Here is a 10,738-nt window from a genome sequence, read left to right as displayed (position 1 = left end):
TAATATAGACGGTTTCTAACAATATATATCATAACACCAAACTCGCTACAATTATTATTTATCGAGTTATTAGCAAATAATGGACGGATGTACTACTCCGTCGACAAAACTCTGGAAATTTTTCTAAGTCCCACCGCTAAGAGGAAACTTTTTCCGTATCGGTCCTAGACGATTTTCGACGTGATATCACTGTAATATAGACGGTTTCTAACAATATATATCATAACACCAAACTCGCTACAATTATTATTTATCGAGTTATTAGCAAATAATGGACGGATGTACTACTCCGTCGACAAAACTCTGGAAATTTTTCTAAGTCCCACCGCTAAGAGGAAACTTTTTCCGTATCGGTCCTAGACGATTTTCGACGTGATATCACTGTAATATAGACGGTTTCTAACAATATATATCATAACACCAAACTCGCTACAATTATTATTTATCGAGTTATTAGCAAATAATGGACGGATGTACTACTCCGTCGACAAAACTCTGGAAATTTTTCTAAGTCCCACCGCTAAGAGGAAACTTTTTCCGTATCGGTCCTAGACGATTTTCGACGTGATATCACTGTAATATAGACGGTTTCTAACAATATATATCATAACACCAAACTCGCTACAATTATTATTTATCGAGTTATTAGCAAATAATGGACGGATGTACTACTCCGTCGACAAAACTCTGGAAATTTTTCTAAGTCCCACCGCTAAGAGGAAACTTTTTCCGTATCGGTCCTAGACGATTTTCGACGTGATATCACTGTAATATAGACGGTTTCTAACAATATATATCATAACACCAAACTCGCTACAATTATTATTTATCGAGTTATTAGCAAATAATGGACGGATGTACTACTCCGTCGACAAAACTCTGGAAATTTTTCTAAGTCCCACCGCTAAGAGGAAACTTTTTCCGTATCGGTCCTAGACGATTTTCGACGTGATATCACTGTAATATAGACGGTTTCTAACAATATATATCATAACACCAAACTCGCTACAATTATTATTTATCGAGTTATTAGCAAATAATGGACGGATGTACTACTCCGTCGACAAAACTCTGGAAATTTTTCTAAGTCCCACCGCTAAGAGGAAACTTTTTCCGTATCGGTCCTAGACGATTTTCGACGTGATATCACTGTAATATAGACGGTTTCTAACAATATATATCATAACACCAAACTCGCTACAATTATTATTTATCGAGTTATTAGCAAATAATGGACGGATGTACTACTCCGTCGACAAAACTCTGGAAATTTTTCTAAGTCCCACCGCTAAGAGGAAACTTTTTCCGTATCGGTCCTAGACGATTTTCGACGTGATATCACTGTAATATAGACGGTTTCTAACAATATATATCATAACACCAAACTCGCTACAATTATTATTTATCGAGTTATTAGCAAATAATGGACGGATGTACTACTCCGTCGACAAAACTCTGGAAATTTTTCTAAGTCCCACCGCTAAGAGGAAACTTTTTCCGTATCGGTCCTAGACGATTTTCGACGTGATATCACTGTAATATAGACGGTTTCTAACAATATATATCATAACACCAAACTCGCTACAATTATTATTTATCGAGTTATTAGCAAATAATGGACGGATGTACTACTCCGTCGACAAAACTCTGGAAATTTTTCTAAGTCCCACCGCTAAGAGGAAACTTTTTCCGTATCGGTCCTAGACGATTTTCGACGTGATATCACTGTAATATAGACGGTTTCTAACAATATATATCATAACACCAAACTCGCTACTACTATTATTTACCGAGTTATTAGCAAATAATGGACTTGAGTAGGGTGACACCCGAACGTACTACCTTCTGTTCTACAAATTGCACGGGTAAACGGCGGTTGTAAATGATGCTCCGTATTGTTAGTTAGTGTATCCCTGAAGGTCTATGCGTACCGCAGCGTTGGATTGACGTTGTTCCTTCTGTCCCTATCTTTTTTTTTTCTCTACGATAGCATGTATCGCGATGACAAACGACTAGGAAGCGTGTTTACCGAGTTATTAGCGATCCGAGTGACACCCGGCCGTACTACATTCTGTTCTACAAATTGCACGGGTAAACGGCGGTTGTAAATGATGCTCCGTATTGTTAGGTAGTGTATCCCTGAAGGTCTATGCGTACCGCAGCGTTGGATTGACGAGATTCCTTCTGTCCCTATCTTTCGGGTCTTATAAGCGTCAGGGACTTATATCATGGTATAACCCTGACGCACCAACCCCTCCTTCACGTGGTAGGACCTGGACACCTTCGGGTGACTAACGGGGCTCTGGTAAGAGAGTTCCTGCGAGAGTTCTCGCCATGCGACAACCGCAGCTCTGGGAAGAGAGCTCTTGCGGAGTTGTCGCATGGCGGGGACCGCGGCTCTCAGAGAGCTCTGCGTGAGTTGTCGCTCTGCGACAACCGCGGCTCTCTCATTAAGAGAGTTCTGGCGGAGTCATCGCTTTTGCGATGACCGCGGCTCTCAGGGAGCCCATGCGTGTGTTATCGTTCGCGATAACCGCGGCTCTCACCCGGAAGACTCCCCTCTGCCGCGACGACCCACCGGATACATCCGGTGGTATGTTGCAGAACGGGAGAAACGGGGGGCTTACCTTAACCGGTCGGCCTAACGGGGAGGCGAACCCCTTGAACAAACCCTTAACCTCTAAGCTGAGAACGCGGCGAAAGAGGTCCTGTGTTTACACGGGCGGTCGGTGGGTCCATCGGCCATTAGCGCTTCCTCAAGACACCTGGCGAAATCTTGAGCGTAAAAGCCTTCTCCTCGGAAAGGGCGTAACCCGGGGAGCGACCGTCTTTCGTCCCAGCTCGTGGGAACAAACATGATTAAAATTAAAACACAAAAACCAAAATCGAAGAAGGCAGGAGGAACGAAGAAGAAAGGAGTTGAAGGAAAGACGAAGGTGAACAAAGAAACGACCCAGACAGACAGGGACATAGCTACTGTCTGGGACGACGAATCAGACGAGTACACGGATGATTCATATTCGGACATAAGTCCAGAGGACTACAAATGGGATTTTCCCAAAACAAGGAAACGGAAGAACAAGCGATCAGGTGACTCGTGCAACGAGTCACATAAGAAACTGATCAAAGAGGTCAAAGTTGAACTAGAGCGGTTCGATGAACTGCCTCTAAACGCAGAGGAACTTCTCAGGAGGTTCCTCAGAGGGCTTACTAAGCCCGAACAGAGCAAAGGAGAAGAGCTCCTAAACTCCCTACTTAGGGAACATGAGGAAGCAGAAACCGAAGCCAGGGAGTTCAGGCTTGAACTCCATAGAGACAATACGTCACTAAGAGAAAAACTGGATGCACAAAAGGAGCAGCGCTCCGTGCAAAATACTGTTATAGAAAAGATAACAGAAAAGCTGAACGAGTTGTCAGCAAAAATAGACATGCTTATATCCGAGAAGAGTCGTGCCCAAGAGGCCCCGCCCTCTAAGCCGCTCTTGTACTCGGACATAATTAAGGCGAACCGAGCAACTAAGCAGCTGGCAAAACGGACTCCTGTAGCTAAGTCCAAGCCAGCTGCAGCAATCTACCCGATAAAGGGTAGTAAAATCAAGACCAGTGATGAGACCAAGAAGGTCCTGTCGGATTGTATCAATCCGACAGAACAGAAAATCAGAATCCGGAACCTGAGGAAACTCGGGAACTCCGGCATTCTTATAGAGACAGAAACAACCGAGGACCTTGAGCAAGTCCTCGGAAATAAGCAACTGAAAGAGAAAGTGGACATTGGTCCCCTCCCCAAGAGGAGACCAAAAATCATAATATTTGGAATCCCCTCGGAGACATCCGAGGAGGATATCCAAAAGGCCATCAAGAATCAAAACCTTGATCTTGAACCAGAGGCAAAGCTAGAAGAGGAGTTTAAACTCCTATTTAAAACCGGCAAAAAGGACCAAGAAGCCACCAACTGGGTGGCAGAAGTATCAGTTAAGACCCGGAAAATCCTGCTGGACAGGAACCGGGTCTTTATAGGGTTCCAAGCCTACGGGCTTAAAGATTACATTGCAGCAACTAGGTGCTTCAAATGCCAGTCATTTGGGCACGTTGCGAAGCATTGTAGAGCAAAGACCGACACGTGCGGGCACTGCGGCAAAGACGGGCATAAATATGAGAAATGCCCGTCCAAACTTGAGAAGCCTACTTGCATTAACTGCAAGAGAGCAGGAAGACCAGCCAATCACGGGCTGAAAGACAAGAGTTGCGCTGCGTTTAAACACGCAATGGAAATATGCCTTAGTCGCATAGACTTCGGCACTTGAGAAGTAAAGGCAAAATAACCCTGACGATCCTTCGCAGGTAATACCTCAACAACTGGGTATTCGGGATCGTAGGGTGAAATAGTCATGAGAACGGCTACCACACCGTTGACGAAACCTGCTAGAGACCGAGCGCTAAGCTGGTAACTCCGCCTCCTCGTGGCCCCCGCTGGTAACGCTCCTGGGTCGGCGCAAGTCGATTCGGTAGCGGCTAAGCGAGTTACTTCCCGTACGGGACGGTCTACCTTTGTGATGATCCTTAATTGGTGAACGAGGGGTTTTTCCAATGCCCAAGTCCACAACATCTACGGGCTGTTTCCTTTGCAACTGATGGAGCTAGGGGTAGAGAGCCTAGCATGAAGGCTGACTTTTCCGGTATGGGGCGCATCCTCGAGGTACGGAACTCCCCTCACGGGGGGTAAGTCAATACTACATGTCCCTATCTTTCCCAAGGGACCCAAGAAAGCGAAGGCGAGGAACTCCTCGACACCCTAATAAGGGAACACGAGGAGGCGGTGTATGAACTAAAAAAAGAAAACAAGGCTCTAAGGGAAATGCTAGAAGCCCAAAAGAAGCGAAGCTCCATGCAGGAACAAATGGACAATATGACAGAGAAGCTCAATGAGCTCTCTGCAAAGTTAGACTCCATGCCAGAGAAGAGCCGCGGCCAGGAGGTTCCACCCCCGAAACCGTTGCTCTACTCTGACATAATCAGAGCAAATAAGACAACCAAGCAGCTGGCAAAGAGGACTCCTGTAGCTAAGCCCAAGCCAGCTGCAGCCATCTACCCTGTAAAGGGTAGTAAAATAAAGAATAGCGACGAGACCAAGAAGGTACTGTCGGATTGTATCAATCCGACAGAACAGAAGATAAGAATACGGAACCTGAGGAAACTCGGGAACTCCGGTATCCTAATAGAGACTGAAACAGCTGAGGACCTTGAGCAAGTCCTCAGCAACGAGAAACTACTTAAGAAAGTAGACATTGGTCCCCTCCCCAAGAGGAGACCAAAGATCATAATATTTGGAATCCCCTCGGAGACATCCGAGGAGGATATCCAAAAAGCAATCAAGAACCAGAACCTGGAACTTGACTCGAAGGCAAAACTAGAAGAGGAGTTTAAACTCCTCTTCAAAACAGGCAAGAAGAACAGTGAAACCACCAACTGGGTGGCAGAAGTATCAGTAAAGACCCGGTAAATCCTGCTGGACAGGAACCGGGTCTTCATAGGGTTCCAAGCCTACGGGCTTAAGGATTATATTGCTGCAACAAGGTGTTTCAAATGCCAGTCATTTGGACACGTTGCGAAGCATTGCAGAGCCAAAACTGACACGTGCGGGCACTGTGGCAAAGACGGGCACACTTATGAGAAGTGCCCGTCGAAAGAAGAGAAACCCACTTGCATAAATTGCAAGAGAGCTGGAAGACCAGCCAATCATGGGCTGAGAGACAAGAGTTGCGCTGCGTTTAAACACGCAATGGAAATATGCCTTAGTCGCATAGACTTCGGCACTTGAGAAGTAAAGGCAAAATAACCCTGACGATCCTTCGCAGGTAATACCCCAACAACTGGGTATTCGGGATCGTAGGGTGAAATAGTCATGAGAACGGCTACCACACCGTTGACGAAACCTGCTAGAGACCGAGCGCTAAGCTGGTAACTCCGCCTCCTCGTGGCCCCCGCTGGTAACGCTCCTGGGTCGGCGCAAGCCGATTCGGTAGCGGCTAAGCGAGTTACTTCCCGTACGGGACGGTCTACCTTTGTGATGATCCTTAATTGGTGAACGAGGGGTTTTTCCAATGCCCAAGTCCACAACACCTACGGGCTGTTTCCTTTGCAACTGATGGAGCTAGGGGTAGAGTGCCAAACATGAACGGCCGACCTTTCCGGTATGGGGCGAATCCCCGAGGTACGGAACTCCCCTCACGGGGAGTGGTCTACACTACATGTCTCTATCTATCGGCGGGGACAGCTTTTTGGCTTTCTCATGGGTCGAAAGGAGCGCCTCTGGCAGTCCAAACAGACCGTATTGCACTCACAGAGCTGCTATGGTGCGGTGGCTATGACATAAAAGTGAGTACGACCGGCAAAGCCCGGTCGAGACTGGTTTTCGCGTCCATCTAAGCGAACCAGCGTAGCGGCAACGCGTATATTGTGAATACAGGCTGAAGGAATCATTTCTGCCAACCTTCAGCCGCTGAGGGACACGGCCCCAGCAAGAAAAATGCCGCTACAACTAAAGCAATACGTGTCCGGGAGGATTTGCTAAGGGATGAGCTTTTTTCCTCGGAGAAGCCGGAGTTGTAAAGGAACACTATGTGTTCTAGCTGCGCTTGTGCCTCCACGTGGTCCCGCTGGATGGCAGGCTCTTCGGAGTCGAGCGAACAAAACGAAGCGCAGTGGAGTGGAGGAGACAACCACTCAAAGTCCACGTCTCCCACGTGTTTGCCGTGCGTGGCGACCCTTGTCGTCGGAAAAGAGGATCCTGGGATCTGAGGGGGCCCTCTCCTGCGGGAGAGACGTCGCCAACACGTACCTTTGGCCATCTGCTTCGACTAGATGGGCGGCTAAGCGAGATAAAGTAACCCTATGCTTAGTCAATCGGCTTGGAATATCATGAGCTACTAGCGAGTGGTGTTCCGTTTGGGCGAGGAAGTGGATGGTGTTCGAGTAATCGGCACCAATATCCGCGGACTATATTCCGGGTGATGTCCTAACCTAGCGGGATGCAGGTTCCATTTGAGGGTCCGAGGAGGCCGGGACACGCAGCGGAATGAAAATCTCACTATATCTCATGGGTATTAACAGAAAATCAAAGCGAGTCAAGACGGTGGGTCCAGCGCCCGGCACTGCCGGGGGTGAAGCCACCGCAACTAAAATCGAGAGGGCCGAGGTAGATAACGATGTAATCGTTTTGACACCTTGTGTGCCCCTCGTAAGGTGCGATGCACTTTTGCCGGTGAAGGTCGAGGTCGAGGTCGAGGCTGATGGGAAGAAAGAGGATGTACCTCAGCCGAAACCAAAACCGGAACCGAAACCTAAAAAGAAGGCGACCAAGTCGCCAAAAAAGAAAGGCTCTTCCTCAACGTCCGGGAAGAGCACAAAAGATCAGGGGCAAGGTGGTAACCTTGTCTCTGACAAAAATGGCACGGTGCTCGACGGGGATGAAAACCCAGAGCCCAAAGATGACCATGGAAAAGGAGGGGATAAGAAACCGGTCCCCTCCGAAAAAGACAAAATCGACCCCAAGCCAGCACCAGGCAAAGGGAAGAAAAAGAAGAAGGGAAGGAAGCCGAAGGAGGCGGCTTCCGGGCCCAATGAAAGGAGCCTCGATCTCATAAGAGAAGAGGCCTTTCAAAAGGTCTCCGAGGTCACGAAGATCTGCGTGCGCGGGAAATCGCGTCTCGCAAAGATCACGGCCAAAGAGATCATCGAACAAGCGAACGCACTCAACGAGCTGGTGATGGAGCTCATTCTTCGGAATGGCTACCTCGAAGGGCAGCTCGTAGCGGCAAGAGCAGAGAAGGCTCGAACCGCGGTGAGTGCAAAGACTGTGTCGCTGACTGCCCCGCGGTCAATGCCGACCGGTCAAGCTGGCAAGCGCGTGCAGTCGACCTACGCCGACAAGATAAAGGTCGACTGCAAGAAGGTTTCCCAAGACGCGGTGAAGCCACCACAGCATGTGGTGAAGATCTTCCCGCCGAAGGGCAAGAAGCAGGACAGCGAAGCGACCAAGCGTACTGTCCTCTCCTTGGTGAAACCCAACAAGGAGAAGATCCGCGTGAAGTCGGTTCGACGCATCCACTCCGGTGGCATAGTCGTCGAGACTGAACGCAGTGAGGATCTTCGGGCCTTTACGGGAAGTAACAGCCTGAAAGATGCAGGACTCTCTGTCTCTCTGCCAACCAAGAGGAACCCGTCACTCATAGTGTACGACGTTCCTCGAGAGTTGACGAGAGACGAGGTTGCTTCCAGTCTCTGGAAGCAAAACCTTCCAGAGATGACCCAGAAAGAGTTTGCCTCTAACCTGAAGGTCGGCTTTCAAGTCGGTCCCAAGGGCAGGGAGGCGGCCAACTGGGTCATCGAAGTCAGTCCGCAGGTTCGCCGGCGGCTGAAAAGTGGGGAAGGCCGAGTATACATGGGCTGGTCGTGCTGTCGTGTACAGGACTACGTCTCGGTGACTCGGTGCTTCAAGTGCCAGAAGTTCGGCCACACGGCCAAACGATGCAAGCACAAAGAAGACGTATGCGGTCACTGCGCCCAATCGGGGCATACCTTTGCCTCGTGCAAAAACAAGAAGAGCGGACCCGTCTGCTCTAATTGTAAGGATCGAGGCAAGCCGCACGATCATAAGTCGAGAGACAAGCTGTGCGAGTCCTATCAGGTCGCGTTACAGCAAATAGTAGCTCGAACCAATTATGGTTAGACACACCGAAGATAGACGATCTCAGAGGCAGATTCGAGTTGTGCAGCATAATATGCAGCGCTCTCGGGTCGTGACCGAAGAAATCATTTCTTTGCTGCATACCAGGAGACCCGATGTGTTACTAGCACAAGAGCCGTACAGCTGGCGGGGCAAATTGCCCGGACTGGGCTCAGCGAGAGTGTACACGGAAGGAGACCAACCTATGGCGGCAACAGCTGTCATAAACCGGGATCTAACCGTGGTCAAACTCACGCATCTGTGCGACACGCATCTCTCCTGTGTAAGCGTTAAAGGCAATTTCGGAAACGTCTACCTAGTCAGCCAGTACTTTCAATGTTCGGAGGACATTGAACCAAGTCTGGCTCGACTGGAGAATGTGCTTGCGGCGCTAAACCATAACCGAGTCGTGATTGCAGCCGACGTCAACGGAAAATCTACCCTTTGGGGGAATTCGAAGACAGACGCGAGAGGCCGAAAGCTCGAAGAGTTCATGGCCCGACACGACTTAGTTATTTTGAACGAAGCTGGTAGTATGCCCACGTACTCCAGCTCACTGGGAGAGTCCTATATCGATGTCACATTAGTGACTAGCGACATGTCCGACAAAGTGCGAGACTGGGAGGTCCATGACCTAACATCCAGCGACCACCGAGTCATTGAGTTTTCGTTGCAGTTCGCAGTAGAAAGGGAGAACCGGGGCCAATTGGGGCGGTTCAACCTCAACACTGCGAACTGGCCCAGATTCGAACGAACGCTGCTGGAAAGCAGGAGGAACTTAACCCTCCGGCCCAACGGCCGAGAGGAGGTCGAACGCCTCGCACTGGGAGTCGAGCAATCGATCATCCAAGCGTGCGAATCCTCCATGCGATCCAAGCGGTGGCACTCTAAATCTGTCCCATGGTGGACACCAGATTTGACGAGACGGAAGAAGCGGGTCTACAAATGTAGACGCGCCTTCGAAAACCCGAGATGTTCGGAGGTCGAGAAGGCAGAACGGAAGGCTGAGTATCTCAATCAGAGAAAAGCCTACACGGCTGCCGTGCGAGCTGCGAGGATACAAAGTTGGAAAAACTTTGTAACCGAGCAGGGGAACAAAGAACCGTGGGGTCTTGTTTACAAGATCACACGAGACAAGCTGAATGTTGGAACAGTGATGTCCAACATTCGCACAGACCAAGGACACACGGTGGACTTCGAGTCCACCGCGTCCGCGTTACTGGATGCGTTAATCCCGGACGATTCGTCCGAGAGCGACACTCCAGAACAAGCGCGAGTCAGACGGGAAGCCACCACCGAGCCGGCGAGCGAAGACGATCCAGTCTTCACGAGCAAGGAGCTTGAAGAGGCGGTGAAACGTCTGAAAAGACGAAAATGCCCAGGCTTAGACCGGATAGAGCCGGAGCTTGTAAAAGGCTCGGTCGGAATACTCCGCACCGAGCTGCTTCGGCTCTATAATGGTTGCCTCGAGCACGGGACCTTCCCCTCCAGGTGGAAAGTCGGCTCAGTCAGAACTATTCTGAAAGCGCATGACAAACCGGAGACGGAGGTGAAGTCCTATCGTCCGATTTGCCTACTATCCGTAGTAGGCAAAGTTCTTGAGAAGCTAATCGCTATGCGATTAGCTAAAGTGTTCCTAAGCCCGGAATACGCATCTGACCGGCAATACGGATTCAGACCTGGGCGATCCACGGAAGATGCCGTGGTAAAGCTGAGGGGTCTGGTATCCAGCTGCGAAGATAAGTATGTCCTGGCGCTCGCCTTCGACATCTCAGGTGCATTTGACAATGTCTGGTGGCCGAGCATCCTCAGCGAGCTGAGGAGGCGAGGCTGTCCACGCAATCTCTTTCGGCTAATGGTGGACTATTTCTCCAACCGTGTGGTGACCATAGTGTCTAATCACGGAGAAGTGAGGAAAGTCGTAACCAAAGGCTGCCCACAGGGATCAATTCTCGGTCCAAGCTGTTGGAACTTAGTCTTTGACGGAGTTCTACAGCTCTTATCGAACACCGG

Source organism: Halictus rubicundus, unplaced genomic scaffold, assembly GCF_050948215.1.
Source record: "Halictus rubicundus isolate RS-2024b unplaced genomic scaffold, iyHalRubi1_principal scaffold0025, whole genome shotgun sequence".
Classification (NCBI taxonomy): domain Eukaryota; kingdom Metazoa; phylum Arthropoda; class Insecta; order Hymenoptera; family Halictidae; genus Halictus; species Halictus rubicundus.
The sequence above is the reverse complement of the archived record's forward strand: the minus strand, read 5'-3'. Positions refer to the sequence as shown.